Source organism: Neopsephotus bourkii, unplaced genomic scaffold (assembly GCF_033783945.1).
Source record: "Neopsephotus bourkii isolate Nb327-2 ecotype Australia unplaced genomic scaffold, CSIRO-AGI_Nbou_v1 NB_1549, whole genome shotgun sequence".
NCBI classification, from domain to species: Eukaryota; Metazoa; Chordata; class Aves; order Psittaciformes; family Psittacidae; genus Neopsephotus; species Neopsephotus bourkii.
Genome location: NW_026902025.1, coordinates 1,806 through 7,768, shown reverse-complemented (window position 1 = coordinate 7,768; position 5,963 = coordinate 1,806). Strand labels below are relative to the sequence as shown.

Genomic DNA, 5,963 nt, shown 5'->3' with positions numbered 1-5,963 from the left:
CCCAAGCCCCTCTCCAGGTCCTGTGTCTTAGAATTTTGTTGCCTTTGTCTTCACAAACAAGTTATTTCTGTTGTACAAAGCCTGATGGTTTGGATGCTGCTCAGTGTGTGAGGGATCAGTATTTCTCCTGTCAGGGCTTCCAGCCGTTTGTAGATACAGCCTCACTGCTCAGCACTTTGTCTCCTGCCCATTAGAGCAGTAACCTCCCTGTAAGTGCAGTAGAAGTAGTTAACAGTTTCCAACCCCTGTGTTTGCTTCTACAGTCACTTTTGGGTGGCATTATTTAAAGTCAAGCTTTGTTGCAGAGACCCACCCCTTTCCCTGACTGTTCAGAGTGCATCAAGTGCTCATTAAATCCACTGGAACGGGTTTAGTACTTGATTTTGTAGCTGCTGTCAGCTATGGGTGTTCAGATGGTGACTGAAGGTGTCACCTACCCAGAAGGGCTTTGCTGCGATGCTGTTTTGCTGTCTCATTGCACTCTCCTGTATGGTGGTGCTGGATTTCCAGAAGGAGCTGGGAATTGAAAGGGGGGCAGGAAATTCTTTGTCAATCCCAAGTTTTTGGCTTGAAGGAAAGTGACTTAATGAAAAACTGCTCCTTATTTACAGGATCTTTCCCAAAACTGTTTGCCATGGCACAGAACAACTGACCTGGTGGCTGTGCTGAATGGCTGACTGGGGCTGGCCACTTCCAGGCTGTTCAGTGCCAGGAAATTACAGAGCAAGGTTGGGATGAAATCCATTCCCCTTTTTGCAGCTCAGTGCAGATCAGTGATACCTGGGGAGCAGCTGCCCTCTCGTGGTGCAGAAGGATGTGCTGTAGCCTGGAGTAGGCTGGAGGCTGGGAGAAGGCAGAAACAGAGCTGAGCCTTCATTCCTTTGGTAAAAGCAGAGAGAGAGGCTTGTGAGAATTTAGACAGTAGGAATACACTGGGCTGAAATCGAGTGTACAGAGCAGCTCCAGTGCCTAAAGGGGCTGCAGGAAACCTGGAGAGGGGCTTGGGACAAGGGCCTGTAGGGACAGGCCAAGGGGAATGGCTTGAACCTGCCCGAGGGGAGGCTGAGCTGAGCTCTTTGGCAGAAGCTCTTCCCTGTGAGGGTGCTGAGGCGCTGGCACAGGGTGCCCAGAGAAGCTGTGGCTGCCCCATCCCTGGCAGTGCTCAAGGCCAGGTTGGACACAGGGGCTTGGAGCAAGCTGCTCCAGTGGAAGGGGTCCCTGTCTGTGTCAGGGGTTGGAGCTGGGTAAGCTTAAAGGTCCTTTCAACTCAAACCAGTCTGGGATTCCCAGATGAAGTGTGGTACCTCAAGACTAACGTATGCGACACACAGAAGAGTGTGGGGACCCTGGTTCTGATAACAGAGGACCTCACTGAACGTTTGGTTTCTTCCTTTTCCTTTCTAGGACATGGAAAACAAAATCAGAAGTACACTGAATGAGATTTATTTTGGAAAAACAAAGGACATCGTGAATGGGCTGAGGTAAGGGGCTTCCAGCTGCCCACTGAACACTCTGCTTCCACAGGGCCCACGGTACCGCCCCTGCCAAGCACCGATCTGCTTTTGCTCTCCTACACAGCTTTGTCATGTCCCTCATTGCCCACCTCCCTGTGCTTTGGAAGCATGAGTTGTTGTGTGGAGTTTATGGAACACTTCTACCCTGTAGCTATAGTGATGTTTTAATCCTTTGTTCCCTCAGCAGGAAGGAAACAGCCCACTTGGCCACACTTGTATTTCAGGATTACTTTTAATGAGGAGTTTTACTTTTCACAGTTGAAGCCTGTGCTTAACTTCTCACTTCTCTTTCTACTCTTCTCAGAAACAGCCAGGTTGGTCCCAGGGTTGTAACGTTAATGGTTTGTGGTATTTAGACTTTGTTTTAAACACTGTTCCTCTCTCAACACCACTGGTCAAAACACAGTGTCCAGATGAAGCAAATAAATCCCCTGGGCCTTTCTGTAGGGAACCTGTGCTCTACTTGTCAACCCCTGCTCACTTCTGGTCAGGAAATCCCAAGCTGGTAGTTGTGATGCCAAATGATTTGGTTTGAAACCACAGCTGCACCTCCAAGCACAGTGTGGTGATGTAGAATTCACACCTCCGTGTGCTGCTCCTCTCTCCCATCCTGAAATGTGGAAGAAGATGGAATAATGGTGCTGATGAAATATGTGTGCTGCCTTCGCAGCAGCATGGACAGGGGAGATGAGGGTGTCTGAGAGAGCAGCTGGGCTGGGGTTTTCCTCCAAGCCCAGCTTTCAGGACAGGCCTCTGTTTTCAGTTGTGGTGTGCAGGGGTTTCACCAGGAAGCATTTATGAACATTAAATGTGTAACAGAGTCCTTTTCCTTGTGAATGCTGCCAGAAGCTTTTGGAATTGAATCTGTTTCCTGTGTCTCCCCATGGCTCAGTTTGAGTCGTGGCACTCTGCAGTGGTGGGATGATCAGCTCAGCATTGGTAACTCACAGAGCATCCGCCTCTTTCTCTCGCCTTTTCCCTGTTCCTTCTAACCTTTGTATTTCCACTCGTTCCTCCCGAGTGTGCTCTTTGGTTTCCAGAATAGCAGCTCTGTGTTACTGAGTTCTTCTGACTGTTCTTCTCCCTGTTTACCTCCCTCGTTTCTGAACTGCTCTCTGTAGATCTATTGATGCTATCCCCGACAACCAAAAGTATAAGCAGTTGCAGAGGGAACTTTCTCAAGTGTTGACCCAGCGCCAGATCTACATCCAGCCTGATAACTAAAGCACTCCAGGTACCCCTGCCTGTGCGGTGACAACCAGCACTAAACCAGGACTCACCAGCCAAGACCTCTGCATGATAACCCAGACCAGAACTAACCCCTAACTCCCGCAGACTGAGCAACGACGTCCGAGCCGTGCTTCACCCAAGGGTTATTTCCTAATACAGCCAACTAAATGCTGTGATTGTGGATGTTAGATGTTGCTCCACTTGAGTAACATTTGGAATGTCACGCTCTGGGATGTGGCAGGATTTACCACTTGGCACTGTTAGCTTGGGAGCAAGGAAGGAGCATGTGGTCACATCCCCGAAGTGGCGTTAGCTTGGAGTGATTGGATCCAGGAGCCCTGGGACTCTGTCCCTCGTTACACCATTCCAGTGAAGAAACTCCTGGTAATCTGAGCATCCTCCCTGCAGGAAGGAGTGAAATCCTGGAATTCTCACAGTTTTGGGGGGGGGAAACCCAAAAAACTGATTGTTACCCCCCATGACTCCTGAGTAAACGTGAGCTCACGCCACAGGCACATCCCTGTTTGCCTGGTGCATTTGAATCCCTTGGAGCTTGGAAATCCCATCCTGGTCAAGCTCTATGAAACATTTTGAGTCTCTGCTTCATGCTCTAAAGGGCTTTGTTCCTGTGCTCACATTTGCTCTGGAGCTCTCAATGTCCAGCAGTGACTAACCCTGAGCCACTTTAACCTTCCACTCCATCATGAGTTGCAGATGTTGTCTTAAACACGTTAAGCTGACGAAGGGAAAAATGCTCTTATTTGTTGATAATGGCCAAGAACCACTTCTTCAGCCTGTGACAAATGCAAATAGCAAATGTATATATCCTTATTAAAGCAGTAGAAGTCTCCAGAGACAAGAGAATGGAAATAGTGTTAAAAAACTTAGGAAAACAACTGCCACAAAGAGCAGCCGTGTTTACAGGAGCAGCATCCAAGGTAGCTTCAAGTCCTGGAAGGGTTGTGAGATAGGGTCTGTGTGGAGAGAAATCCTACCAAATCCTGACCACTTCTGTGGGAGCAGCTCCTGAAAGGTCCCGTAGTGTTAGTCTATCAATGAGCATATTGAAAAGGGCTTTTGGAAAGTGGGAATTTCTTCCTGTCCCATTGAAAACAGAGGCTCCTGCACAGCTCTTCCAGGGCAGTGAGCCAAGATGACTCCTAAAGGATGTCGTTTTTCTTCCACAAGCAAACCCATAGCAACAGGGAACCCCTGCCATAGCCTTGCTGACAGAATCTGTGTTCTTCAGCTTGCTTTGATTCCCCAGTGCCTGTGGGTAAGGTACAAACCGGAAAAGCCAATTTGATAACAGGAACTCCCCCTGGTGAAGCCACGGGAGGGAGGTTTTGCTGCGGCTGCGGGACCCTGGGTGAACAGTCTGCAAAGGGCTCAGGAGCTGCACTGAGCCTTCTCCCCTTCCTGGGGTGAGGCTGGGTTTTCTGCCTTCCCATCGTGGTCCTTTGGACCTTAGGAGCGCTAACACCCTTCGCTGGTGGGACAGTGGGGCTTTTCCAAGCTCTAACACAAGCCAGCCCTGGGCATCTCCCTCCGGCAGCTGGAGGCTGAGCGGAACCGCTGGGGCAGCGCGTGTCTCTTGGTGCCATCCTTGCTCGAGTGACGTTTGCTCTGATATTCTCACTGGAGTGTTCACTTTGCCTTCTGCTTCCCATGGTAAACCAGGCGCGCTGAGGTCGGTGTCCGCTGAGCCGGGTTGAGGTGCTTCTCCTTCCTCCTGCCCCACGTGCCAGGAGAACCTGGAGCCACCTCCTCTGGCCTCTGACTCGCGTCTCCTTCTTCCCCGCAGGTCTGTGCAGACTTTTGCAGACAAATCAAAACAAGAAGCTCTTAAAAACGACCTGGTGGAGGCTTTGAAGAGAAAGCAGCAAAGTTAAAGTCCTCTCCATGCTAACAAGACATGCCATGCACTCGTTAGATTCCTTTCTTAGAGAACTCATCCCTCCCCTTTGCCCTTTTCTGTTCCGTCACGTCACGATTTGCATTCAGTACTACCCATGCAACGCCATCTCCTCCCCATGAATAAAGCTGTACAAACTTTTTCAGTCTCTGAGGCCTACTTTGCACCACATTTTACTCTTGAGACCTTAGGCTATGTCTGTAGAAGTCCATGTATTTTTTTTCCCCCCTTCTCCTCTTCCACCTTCCCTCCCCACCATCTATATGCATACCCACGGATCATTGTTTGTCTTCTCCTCCCCCTCCTCCTGCCTTTTGTTACATTGGTGTAAAAAATGTAAAACAAGAATTTATTAAATACTGTGGTGTGTGAAAGAAGAACTGGAAAAAAGGAAAAAAAAAGACTAATAAATCTATTCCACGTATGTCTGGGGCTGGGCACAGGGAATGGCTGCCGGGAGGGAGGGAGGGGAGAGAAGGTGTTCCTCGGGGTTGTGCTGTACTGAGTAAACTCGTTGCAAGGAGATGTTGATGAGGAGACCTGCTGAGAGCTCTGCTCTTCCAGAGCCTGGTTCCAAGGCGCTTTTCTGTCAATTTTTATGGAATGCAAAAAAAAAAAGGGGTTTCTTTTTGGTTTGATTTGGGGTTTGGTTTATTTTTTTTTTTTTTTTTGTAAAGCTTAAATCGAATCCACATCTGAGATTGAGCCTCCATAGAAAAACCAGAAAAAAAAGAGAAAAAAAGATTAAAATGACAATAAAAAAACCTCCCAGGAAGCAGTGTGTGTGCCACTGGTGTCCTTATTTCTCTTCCCTTCCTTACCAGGGTAACTTGGGGGTTGTGCTGGCAACGCTCTTCTGCAGTGCCTGAGGCCATCGTTGGGGCTCAGGTAGGTGGAGGGGGCTTGAAAACAATGGCGAAAGTCAATAACCCATCAGCCTCTCCTTATCTGGCCATGGAAAGTGGGAAAGTGGCTTTTTTTCCCCTTTTTTCTCATCTCCAGGTGAGCTGAGACTTGTTTTAACGAGGGTGGGATGTCCTGCTCCCCACAGGTGTAGCTGCATCACTCATGGGCCTGATGCCCTTCCAGGATGCTGGCACTGGGATGTCAGCATCCCATGGCTGGGATTGGCACCTCCAGCATCCAGCAAACATGGGACAGATGGATTTAGAGAAGGATTAGTCCAGTGTTGCTGGGTCTGTTCTAAATGGCTGGGGGAAACCCGTGTACCAGAGCATTCCAGTTCACTTGGCAGCTCGAGGTGGAGGTTCCAGCCACTGGTGCTTGCTCAGAAGCTCCTCAGG

The 5,963-nt window shown here is 49.3% G+C and overlaps 1 long non-coding RNA gene across 1 annotated transcript; it reads left to right on the top strand.

Annotated features, from left to right (window-relative positions):
• Positions 1-1,369: 1,369 nt before the first annotated feature.
• LOC133221780 (uncharacterized) lies at positions 1,370-4,800 on the top strand. The gene is made up of 2 exons (XR_009728069.1): positions 1,370-1,481; positions 4,549-4,800. It is a non-coding gene; the product is annotated as an uncharacterized LOC133221780 (long non-coding RNA).
• Positions 4,801-5,963: the final 1,163 nt, after the last annotated feature.